The sequence below is a fragment of the Corythoichthys intestinalis genome, chromosome 10, assembly GCF_030265065.1.
Source record: "Corythoichthys intestinalis isolate RoL2023-P3 chromosome 10, ASM3026506v1, whole genome shotgun sequence".
Classification (NCBI taxonomy): domain Eukaryota; kingdom Metazoa; phylum Chordata; class Actinopteri; order Syngnathiformes; family Syngnathidae; genus Corythoichthys; species Corythoichthys intestinalis.
Genome location: NC_080404.1, coordinates 12,004,533 through 12,017,264, shown reverse-complemented (window position 1 = coordinate 12,017,264; position 12,732 = coordinate 12,004,533). Strand labels below are relative to the sequence as shown.

At 38.3% G+C, this 12,732-nt stretch overlaps 1 protein-coding gene across 1 annotated transcript in view; it reads right to left on the bottom strand.

Moving 5' to 3' along the window:
* Positions 1 to 12,732, bottom strand: part of LOC130923322 (collagen alpha-1(XIX) chain-like) — a 343,167-nt gene that overhangs the window by 135,511 nt on the left and 194,924 nt on the right. The gene's annotated exons all lie outside the window — the stretch shown is intronic.

Sequence of the window (12,732 nt, the reverse complement as noted above, 5' to 3'; positions counted from 1 at the left end):
ATATAAATAAATAAATAAATAAATAAATAAATAAATAATAATAATAATAGAAACAACAATAACAACACAATCATAATGGAATTGATTTATGTTTTCAGGACACTGAATTAGGATTAATGCTGCATTCACACCGGTCGTATTTTTTTCTCGAAGGGTTTCCAAAGTGCAATCGCACGTGGAGCTGTGACAGGCGGCTTTGAGACTGGCGTTGTAGGCAGTTTGCTCAAATAAGCAGCGCCCTGTGATGTCGCGCGATGAATTTTCGCGCCGCAGAGAAAACGGCTCGGTTGTCTCTCAGTAGCCGGAGTTGGAACCTTCCTCAACATCCAGTCAAATAAGTCCAAACAAAAAGGGAAAAAAAATGGACAACAAGAATAGTCAAAATATTACATTATTAAAGTCACAATATTACGAGAATGAAGTCATACATAATATTACATGGTAAAAATCGTAATATTGCACAATTTTTTTTTCCTTTTTATGTTACGTAAACTGAAAGGTGTTTGGTTTCATGGGCTTGACTTTTGGCAATGTAAGTTTGGTGTTAACACAACTGCTTATTGCTTGCTATGCATGGGCATAGCGTGAGCAAGGCATTATCGTGCGACGGATTAACTTTGGTCTTGTTAGGTTTTGTGTTGGTTCCCTCCTAGTGTGTCCCTGTGATTGCCCATTGATTTCACCTGTTTTACCTACTTCTAGTGTATCCTCCAATCTCAATCCTCCTGTGTCACCCACCTGTTCCTCATTGTCTCGTTACCCCTTGCCTCTATGTGTATATAAGATCCCTGTTTCTTTTCACTCCTTATTGCATCATTGTCAGTGTCCATGTGCACATCCGAGTCTGTTTTCGTCAGTTTTCTCCAACCCCTCGCGCTCCCCTGAGCAAGTTTTTGATAGTAACCTGTGTTTTGTTCTTCTGTATTTTTGGGGATCCCCACACTATTTGTTGGTACTTTGTTTTGTTTTTTTGTATGCCTTAATCAAATCTGTGTCACCTCTTTTCCCGCAATTGGCTCCACACCACATGCCTGCCCGCAAACCCTGACAGGTCTGAATGGAGCATTACATTGCATTATTCTCACAGTCCACACTATATGGTGGTAAGATACTACAGTGGCTACAGCTGCCATGGGGCAGTCTTAGAGAAGCAAGGCCACCAGTCTGCACCATTGGGTCTTGTGACCACCATCAACCACTCGCTCTCGCACTACTTTCACAGATTCAAGTAGGGTGAAGTGCCTCCCCCAAGGGCACAACGACAATGTGCACAAGTGGGAGCTGGATTGGAAAATACAGGCACATTTGATGGAGGTTATAAGAGGTAGTCCCAGTGCTATGAAGGAGTTCCGTTCCTACGCTGGCGACGTAACCCAAATTTCCGTGCAAGTCAGAATAAACCATTTAACTCATTCACTCCCAGCCCTTTTCACCGGAGCAAGGCCCTTTGCTCCCGCCTGTTTTATTGGATTTTGACTGATTTTGCAAGGCCCACAGAAAATTCTGTTCTGTTGCTATATAAACATCGAACAAGGGTGACCTACGTGAATTGTGTAGATCCGAGGAGAAAACTGGTAAGGGGGGGTGGGTCGGGAGCTATTTTTTTTATGTCGGATGCTTGGTATGCAAGCAGGGAAAGCGGCACAAAGCCAAAAAAGCGCACCAGAGTGGCCACAACATTGACTTATTTCAACGAAACAAAGGAGGGCACACTGTTGTGTCCTGTCTCTTCAGTGCAAAACTTGGCTGCACGTCGGCCGTGAATGAACACTTAAAGCGCCGTCACCCAGTTGTAATTTTGGAAGACGACAGGACAAGCTGGCAGATTGTAAGTCAATTTTACTAACTAACGACATGTTTTATTGAAGTTGCTAAGTTGCTGACTAATCGGGAGAAAATTAGTCGTTTGGGACAGCCCTAGTTGTCCAGTGTACCGGAACATATTCACCGTTCTCACCTTTTTTGCCCTTGACCCATTTTCATGCCTGCATCTTAAATAACAGCAATTCGAATTTGTGTTAATAACTAGCTGCAGATACAGCAATACAATCCATAAAAACATCATCAAAAACGATCACATATACTCGCCCCAAATATTCGACCACAATTGAAAACGTACAATAAATAGTAAATAGTACAAAAGGTCTTATATACAGGTAATGCCTCTGTGGATGCTTCACAACCTCCTAGTGTGTGCGTGTGCGCTCTTCGTGTGAGCAAATACGTTCTTCTTCGTGTGTACATGCGCTCTTACTTGCATGCCATACATACAACCTGATCTACGCTTTCTACGCCAAGATAAAAGGATGCCTCACAAACCAAAAGTGAACATTATTTAAAAAAAAAAAAAAAAATCCAAGTCGAAATCACGTAAATCGGGTACCTCGTAACCCTGGGACTACCTGTATTTCTTGACGGTGTTGTTGCACCTTGGCAGCCAAATTCTGCTTCAACCCTTCCCCCATTACTTTGACAACAACCACTGTGATATTTTGATTTAATGAGGTCTAGCCTCTGTTTTTATTAAATTAGCAGACTGTTCCTGTGTACGAACAGATGGATTGTCATATTACAATTTTAGGAACAGGGAAAGCACTGTGTGAAAACTGCTACTAATTGAATTTGGTGAAGCTTTATTCACCATATGGGCTGCCTTTTTTCAAAGCTTGTCTAATCACGATTTTGTTGATGTCAATTAATTCTTCATCTCAAGTAGCAAAGCTTACTATAAATTGACTACATGAGCGTATTTTGAAAGACAGACTCTAGATAGAGACCCTGATGGAATGGTAGTACAACCAACTATCATATTATTTTGTAATTTAAACTGGGCAAATCTTGATGACTAGAATCCCTTGTGGATATTATGGTAGTATGCACACAAAACAGAAGCAGAACAGTCCTGTCATGACCAAAACTATTGGGCAAATAAATTAGGGAGTTTGTGAATATTTATGGAAGAAGGAAACACGCCATATAATCTCTGACAAAACAGCTTTCAATTCTGTATTTATTTTCATCCATTTTTTCCACCACGACAACTTGGCGATGGGTGCCGAGAGCAGATTATTTTTTCTTTTTTTTTTTTTCCGCAAGCAGCATGTTTTAATCATAAACAAAATAATAATAAATCAAATACTGTATATGGTATTTTCATGATCTATGATTGTAAAGAATCCATTTGCAGAGTTCTTTCTGTAAGTTGTTTGTGGATCTCACTTCGTATGTTTTGGCAAGTTGAAATAATTTGTCAAGGACCATTCACAGAATTTTCCCAACCTGGAAATCAAGTACAGTAATATTGCCCAGAGGTACAATTACAGAACTTCAAGGTAACGATTTGGACCTTTTAAAAAGGTCAAAAAAATTAGGTGTGTTCCCAAGATGTAAAAGTCAAATGTACCCTTGTGGGTACCAATCTTCTATTTAGAAAGTGACCGAGCAAAGAATATGAAACAAGGACAAGCGCTGTCTCTGACACTTTCTTGTTAGACTGAGTCTGAGTCTGTTTTCATCCAGTAGATGACCCTGAATCTTCTACTTTGTCCCCTACTCACCAATTATTTATCACACAACTTTCTGTCTTTATTTAGAGTGCACCTGCCACCTTCCTGTTGCTCACTACCACCATGTCTCATGTAGTTCACTGACAGAATTATTCAGTCCTTTTTAAACTAACATTATCATTTCAGACACTGTCCCTGGTACAGGTGGACCCTGAGTTACGAATGAGTTCCGTTCCTAGACATGCGACGTAACCCGAATTTCTGCTAAGTCGGAATAAATCAGTTCAATAACACCAATTCAAATTTGCATTTGTAACTAGCTGCTGATACAGCAATAACATTCCACACAAACGATGTATAAGATAGGCAAGGTTTATACCGGAAGATCTAATGCAGAATTCCGATTTTTTTGTCATATCTGTTTTTTTGACGTGCCTGTTCAGACTGCCTTTGTCCATTGAGACCGTTCAAGTATCACGCATGCGCACTAATTCGTGGCCTGAGATGCTCTGCGCAAACTGACTTGCATGAGTAGGAGCATCAAAACAAATGACCACACATACTTGCTCTCCGTCATTCAAGGGTGATCATATTTTGATTTCCAAAAAGAGGACACAAATAACAGACATAAATAATCACCGTTGGGTAGACATGTACTGTAAAATATTACCCAAACTAAGGAGAGAAGGCACTCATTTTGGTGGAAAAGCTTGCAAGGAGAAAGAGGGGAAACTATCCAGCTTCTGCAATCATTCTAACTAGCCCCTCCTTCACCTAGCTTTTTATTTGGGATGGCCCAGCAACAGATGGGTGGAAAAAGGGGAAGCAAGCTGGCGACACCCCTTGTCTTTGGCTATGTGTGGGCATGTAAGTGGAATTATATATGTGTGTGTGTTAGCACATTTCAGAAAAGCTGCATCCTTTTGTCTCTGCCCTTGAAAAGGCAAGAGGCCTCTTCAAGGTTTCTTGAAGACAAAACATTCACTAAGCATTTCTTCATTGGGAGCAGCAAAAGCATTTCTTCATTGCAATCAGCAATTGATTAGAGATATTACAGTATATAATAACATCTTAATGACTATCTCATTAAATACATTTGATGAAGCAATATCATTTGGCAAGTAATAAAATGCAACAATATGATTTCATAAATGTCCCAGACAGTTTAGTTCCTCAATGTCTGTGGCTTGTTCTTGAAGTTGGCCTGTGGAACCTGGGCCGGTTTAAACCGGTCAGAATGACAAAGCAGTTTTATCAAGAGCTACACATGTCTATAGTTATCAATCACAAAAATGTCTCTTACTGCATTCAATCATGAATATCCTATTATATCAATCAATACTTTATTATGAGCTTTCATTGGTAAAAGCAAATATTTAAGAACCATTTAATACTTATCTTATCAATGACGCACACACATACGGACAGTTTGCCCCGACTCTTGGCCGTGTAAGCAATCTTAAATTATTGCTCATTTGGAGCACAGAGAAAACCTTCCCATTCTCAGGCTTATCCTCAACCTATTTTATTTTTGTATGACTGTTGTCAAGCCCACCCCTATCCCAAGAGCCGCATTTAAACTAGGCACTAACACTAATGCACAGCTGCACCGCTACTGTGGTGCCCTGTCTCTCTCGCTTTTTGCTGACGTAATTGCTGCCCGAATTCCGATTTGGGGGACTAGACAGTTCAGAACACAGCCACATTCTGGAAATATGTGGCCCAGATCAAATTGAAACAACATACTGTAACATATGTATGTCACACTGCTGTTGCCATAGTTGTGCGCTCCCTGTTGTTGTGGTATTACGGTAAAAAAGAACCTAAGTGATGATTCGTGTTCACATGTGATGAGAAGCACACTGAATAAAGAAGTGTTGTTCCACTCAAGTCTCTGCCTTAAATGTACTAGGAAGTACATAACATATACAAAAGTGACCTGATAGGATTTGAAATGGTCCACTTTTATGTGACTTTTCTTGTTCAGACCGTCAAGTTAATGCCTAGCTCGAGTCGGAAAAACAAGAAATAATCAGATTCGTGCATTAAGACCTGCGGTATGAACCTAAATTTAGTGTCCGCACATCATCAAAAATATCACATAAACTCACCCCAATTATTTGAACACAATTGAGAATGCACAATAAACACTACAAAGGTGTTATATACAGGCAATGCCTCTGTGGATGCTTCACAAGCAAAAAATGTGCACGCAGGCTTGCAGCTTTAATCAAGCCGGCCTCTCTCTCTCACTCGACTGCGCGACTTCGTCGTGTGAGCAAATGCGCTCTTCCTTGTGTGTGCTCTTGCACTCTTCTTCGTGTGCGCAAATATGTTTTTCGTCGTGTGTACATGTGCTCTTACGTGCGTGCGGAAGTACTACCTGCTGTATGATTCCTGCATCAAAATAAAAGCATGCATCACAAAACAAAAGTCAACATTATTAAAAACGACTGGAGACCAAATGGCGGATTAGACTCCAGCGTCATAAAGTCGAAATCACGTAAGTCGGGTACGTCGTAACCCGGGGACTACCTGTACTCTGCTTGATCCTTATTTGGCTGAATTTTAGAAGTATATTTTTTTACTCTCAGCAAAGGTTTCCGGTTTGATTCTTCCAATCATCATTTATATGTCCAGCTCTCTGCCAGGGCTTGTTTAAAACTGTCAACAGATACAGGAATCTTGATTTATAACACCCCAGCCTTCCTGGAACATCGTGTGTGAGTTTTCTCACACACTGTGGTTGGTGTGCAAGCAACTCAGACATCTGTGTCCTTCTGTGCTTAGTCCAATCTTAATTTATAAAGTTGGCCACTGAAATGTGGTGAATAGACAATCCCTTATGGTGCTCCATTATTGCCACCAAGTGAAGCTGCTTCGATTACTGTTTGTTACTGTCACCTGTCATGTTGTGTTGTATAAATTTTGTTCCATTTCATTAAGTGCGTGGTTAGTTTACATTGTCTTTGTAGGAAAGGATTGTCTATCACAACGGATGAATAAATGGGTCATGGCAACTTTATGAAAAAGTGACACGCACATTAAATTAAATCTTTACAACATGAAGTACATGATGCTTTAGTTGTATAAACATAACACCACTGTAAGCCTTTTCGTCGGTATTGACTGCCTCTGTTGGACGTAACCGGCATTAATGAAAATGACAACGATTCATGTTTAGTAAAAGTCCTATTCCAATTATACATTACAGGTAGCTGTTAATTCATGAAGGTGTTGATGTTGTATAACAATTTTGGTGGAAGTCAGAACAACTATTCCATTGCCACTTTAAGGTTGTAGCGTGCGATAACTTTGTTTGATAATTTGGTTTTCTCATTCTTCTATTGTCTGAATACTTATTTTAGTGTCTAGCTCTATGGCCTTTCTTTTTACTTCTTCAGGAGTTGGTGTAGACACAGTGGATTTTACTGCTGGAAAAGCTGTGTAGCTTTTTAGCAGCCTGTGAGAAATGCTTTAAATCAATTATTTATTCATTCAGTCCCCTGTCTTTTACTTGTAGCATGTTGTCGCTATCAACACAGTGTTAGTTTGCTACCATTGTTACATTTTAAACTTTTGGCAGTGATCAACAGTTTTTACATAAAAACTGCTCAAATATTGATGCTAAATTTCACCGGTTTAAAAAAAAAAAAAAAAAAAAAAAAAAAAAAAAAAAAAAAAATTAAGTCTACATAGTATAATCTACAGAATGCGCCTATTTAACGTGGTCACATTAAATCCAGACTGTACATAATCTGCACATGGCTCCTTAATATGGTCATTTATATACAGTGCCTTGCAAAAGTATTCGGCCCCCTTGAATCTTGCAACCTTTCGCCACATTTCAGGCTTCAAACATAAAGATATGAAATTGAATTTTTTTGTCAAGAATCAACAACAAGTGGAACACAATCGTGAAGTGGAACAACATTTATTGGATAATTTAAACTTTTTTAACAAATAAAAAACTGAAAAGTGGGGCGTGCAATATTATTCGGCCCCTTTACTTTCAGTGCAGCAAACTCACTCCAGAAGTTCAGTGAGGATCTCTGAATGATCCAATGTTGTCCTAAATGACCGATGATGATAAATAGAATCCAACTGTGTGTAATCAAGTCTCCGTATAAATGCACCTGCTCTGTGATAGTCTCAGGGTTCTGTTTAAAGTGCAGATAGCCTTATGAAAACCAAGGAACACACCAGGCAGGTCCGAGATACTGTTGTGGAGAAGTTTAAAGCCGGATTTGGATACAAAAAGATTTCCCAAGCTTTAAACATCTCAAGGAGCACTGTGCAAGCCATCATATTGAAATGGAAGGAGCATCAGACCACTGCAAATCTACCAAGACCCGGCCGTCCTTCCAAACTTTCTTCTCAAACAAGGAGAAAACTGATCAGAGATACAGCCAAGAGGCCCATGATCACTCTGGATGAACTGCAGAGATCTACAGCTGAGGTGGGAGAGTCTGTCCATAGGACAACAATCAGTCGTACACTGCACAAATCTGGCCTTTATGGAAGAGTGGCAAGAAGAAAGCCATTTATCAAAGATATCCATAAAAAGTCTCGTTTGAAGTTTGCCACAAGCCACCTGGGAGACACACCAAACATGTGGAAGAAGGTGCTCTGGTCAGATGAAACCAAAATTTAACTTTTTGGCCACAATGCAAAACGATATGTTTGGCGTAAAAGCAACACAGTTCATCACCCTGAACACACCATCCCCACTGTCAAACATGGTGGTGGCAGCATCATGGTTTGGGCCTGCTTTTCTTCAGCAGGGACAGGGAAGACGGTTAAAATTGACGGGAAGATGGATGCAGCCAAATACAGGAACATTCTGGAAGAAAACCTGTTGGTATCTGCACAAGACCTGAGACTGGGACAGAGATTTATCTTCCAACAGGACAATGATCCAAAACATAAAGCAAAATCTACAATGGAATGGTTCAAAAATAAACGTATCCAGGTGTTAGAATGGCCAAGTCAAAGTCCAGACCTAAATCCAATCGAGAATCTGTGGAAAGAGCTGAAGACTGCTGTTCACAAACACTCTCCATCCAACCTCACTGAGCTCGAGCTGTTTTGCAAGGAAGAATGGGCAAGAATATCAGTCTCTCGATGTGCAAAACTGATAGAAACATACCCCAAGCGACTTGCAGCTGTAATTGGAGCAAAAGGTGGCGCTACAAAGTATTAACGCAAGGGGGCCAAATAATATTGCACGCCCACTTTTCAGTTTTTTATTTGTTAAAAAAGTTTAAATTATCCAATACATTTTGTTCCACTTCACGATTGTGTCCCACTTGTTGTTGATTCTTGACAAAAAAAATAAATTTCATATCTTTATGTTTGAAGCCAAAAATGTGGCGAAAGGTTGCAAGATTCAAGGGGGCCGAATACTTTTGCACGTAATTTTGGCCGTGTTAGGCATATGAGTTGAAACTTCCGCGAAGCACCTTCGGGAGAAATGCTGCGTTGATATATGTCGGGAGATCTGAGTTCCTCAGTTGGAAAATCGTGTTGTAAAGTCGTAATGTCGTATAAAAACATGGTTGCTACAAAGACGAGTTGCCTCATAGACTTCATTACCTATTGACGTGACACTTCGTCATTCTTTGCGTCACGCCTTATCAGAGGGGGCCAAGCTTCATTTAGTATAGTCAGGCAAAGACGGCACACGCTCATGTCTAAGCTGGATTCAAGCTTGGATTTTTGACTATGAAAGCTGCATACAAACAGGAAGTATTGTCTCAGTAGTGATTTGTTCGAGGATTCAAGGTAAATATTATATTTTTCGTACCATGCATGCATTTTGAAACGTTGTGAAAAAAAAACAATGGAAGAATAGGAACCGTTAGGGCATTGGTGTCATTCTTCTACATATATACGTAAAATAGATGCGTAACTGCCCGTTTTTTTGCTCTTTTAACAAAGAATTGAGACAGTTTTACGTCCATATCTACAAATAATTCACTGATTGAAACATTTACCCGCAGGAATTTTCTTCTTTGTTTACACATGGAGGCGGCTAATTTTCGTAACTGACTACCCTCATAGTTGGCAATATTTACCAAAAGAAATGCTACCTGCACATTTTTTTTTGCTTATAACCAAGAATCAAGACTGTTTTATGTCCATATCTCGAAAGAATTCAAAGATTTAAGCATTTATTCACAAGAATCTTCGCCAGAAAAGCTCTGTTTTTGTCAGGTGGCCGCTAGCCTCATTCGCTAACAGAGCAGCATTGTACTTTGACATACTGTATATACGTAAAATAAATGCTTACTGCACAGTTTCTTTGCTTTTAACCAAGAATCGAGACTGTTTTACGTCCATATCTATGAAGAATTTGGGGATATAAGCATTTATTCACAAGAATTTTCCCCAGAAAAGCTTTGTTTACGTCAGGCGGCCGCTACCCTCATTCGCTAACAGTATATAATGTATAATGATAATAAAGGGCTATTCTATTCTATAATGAGTTGTGATTGTATACAGAATTTATTAATAATCTATTTACATATTATTTATAATTGATTCTGCATGTTTTCCTCAAGTATTAAGTTTCTGAAGTTAAATTGAGTGATTTATTAGTTGTTGAAAACTTGCAGTGAATAATAAAAAAAAAAAAAATCTATTTTGGTCATAAATGTATATGATATGTTGAATTTTGCTATTGATCCTGAAAATATATGTGAATATCCCTGCATTTGGTGATTTTTGTGCAGCTAATGTAAAATCTGAGACTTCTATAGCCATTTTAAATTGTGTTATGCTTATGTAAAAAATAATTAATCTGGATTTTATAAGGGAACGACTTTGAATTTTCTGATGCCACTGCTCATGGAGACTCATAAATGGCTAAGGTAGGTGCCTGTTCTGGTTTTAGGTCGGTAGCAGCTTTGGTTTTGAAAATATTTGAATTTGAAGTTTTTGAAAATAGGCCCCCTACGAATCGGCCCCGTTTCCTGTGTCATGTCAATAGGTTATAAAGTCTATCGTTGCCTATTTTAATGCTCCAACGATACATCACAAGTTGAAAGATTGTTTGGCGCTTTTTTATAAACACAATGTAATAGAGAATCATTTTATCAATTAGTCCAACAAGACCTGAAAGCAGCATCAATATGTGTGCATACTGTAGTTGACGGACACAGGAAGTCTGTGATGTGTTATGTTTGGTATGGTCCGAGTTGCGGAGCTGCAATAAACGTTGACTCAAATAAGTTCAAGAAACTAAATTCTGTGCTTTATGAAGAGTGAAAAAAAGCTGAATTTACCACAGACGAAATCATTCGACCAATCAGAGTGAAGTATTACCGAAACAAAATGGGGAAGTCATGTACCGTAATGGTCGGCAACGGATCGCCGCATACTTTTCTGTATGGCCGTGTCAAAAAAAAAAAAATCGGTTTATATATATATATATATATATATATATATATATATTAGGGCTGTCAAACGATTAAAATTTTTAATCGAGTTAATTACAGCTTAAAAATTAATTAATTGTAATTAATCGCAATTAATCGCAATTCAAACCATCTGTAAAATATGCCATATTTTCTGTAAATTATATATATATTCTGTAAAATAACATTGTTGGAATGGAAAGAAGACACAAGATGGATATATACATTCAACATACGGTACATAAGGACTGTAGTGGACATTTCACTCTACTGTCATTTAAATCTGTCTATGCTGTCCTCACTTCGAAGCGTCTACTTTTTCCAAAGCTAGACAGCTAGTGAACGACGCCATAATAATCAGACTTCTTCCTTTTTCATCTGATTTATTAATAAAATGGCCTCAAACCATTGTCCTCTTTAGACCTTCTTAAAACTACAAAAAAAAATACGCAAGCGTTGCATTAGCAACAACGTTAGCTTAGCACGCTATACAGGTTCACTAAACATAAACAAAAAGCGTCTCATACAAAAAAAATATAACATTTCGCTTATTAACATAATATGTACATTATTTACAACAACCATACTTAGGGACAAATCTTGTCCATGGATCATATAAGCACAACATTACAACATAGCCGTCAGCCAGAGACGTCGTCCAGCCATATTGAACTGGCAAGACAATAATAAACCATGTCGCAAAGCAACCACAAGAGTTCGCTGTTAGACAGCACAAAAAGCCTAGCTGTTAAACTTACCAAAAGGCAGAATACTGTCTGAGCGGGACATGTGCGTTATTTGCGTCAAATATTTTAACGTGATTAATTAAAAAAATTAATTACCGCGCGTTAACGCGATAATTTTGACAGCCCTAACAGATATATATATATATATATATATATATATATATATATATATATATATATATATATATATATATATATATATATATATATATATATATATATATATTTCTGTCTCCATCCCTGTACCCGTGTATAATGCGCACCATGATTTTACAAGTTGACTTTGGGGAAAAAAAGTGCGCGATATATTCGGAAAATAACGGTAAATGTGATTTGAGTGAGAGGCTCTCACTCAATAGCCTTGTCTAATATTGTGTCAATATGATATGTGGTATTTCAGCTGTATCAATACTGATGCTATTGCTATTTGTTTATATGATCGAAATGAATAGAATAAATTTGTATGAATTATAATTACCTATCTTTGGGATATAACCTCTAACAATTTTGTATGAGTTCTCATCATAATTTTCAGCTGTTTACAAGATTTTATTTCTAACTGCAGTCCCTGTAATTTGTAACAAGATGTATTTTGTTTTTATTTAACTCAAACCGCATTACTCTTGCAAATGGATATTAGAAAGTTATTTCCTGCGAACAAGGATACATTAGAAAGAAGGAATGACAGAGGTAAGCTAGGTAACCCACCTAGGCAACATGAACCACTTTTAGGTCACAACCTACCAGTTGAGAAACACTGATTAATTGCATAAGACTTAGTGTGCTGTATCACCATTTCCGCCCAGACAAAGTAGAGCAGCAAAGTGCAGGAAGAGGTGAAGGAGGGAAGAGGTGAAGGAGAGATGGCAGTTGATGAGCATGAGCAAACATAACTTTTTAATAGAAACGTGTATTTTGGTTCGATTATAGATACAGAGCTATTTCTGACTTTTTATTATAGATAAGTGCTGAATTTTTTTTTTTGCTCGCTAGCCATTGCCCTGCTGTGCCCCAATATTGTATTAGGTCTAGTGACGCCCCTTTAGCTACCTGACATTCCCA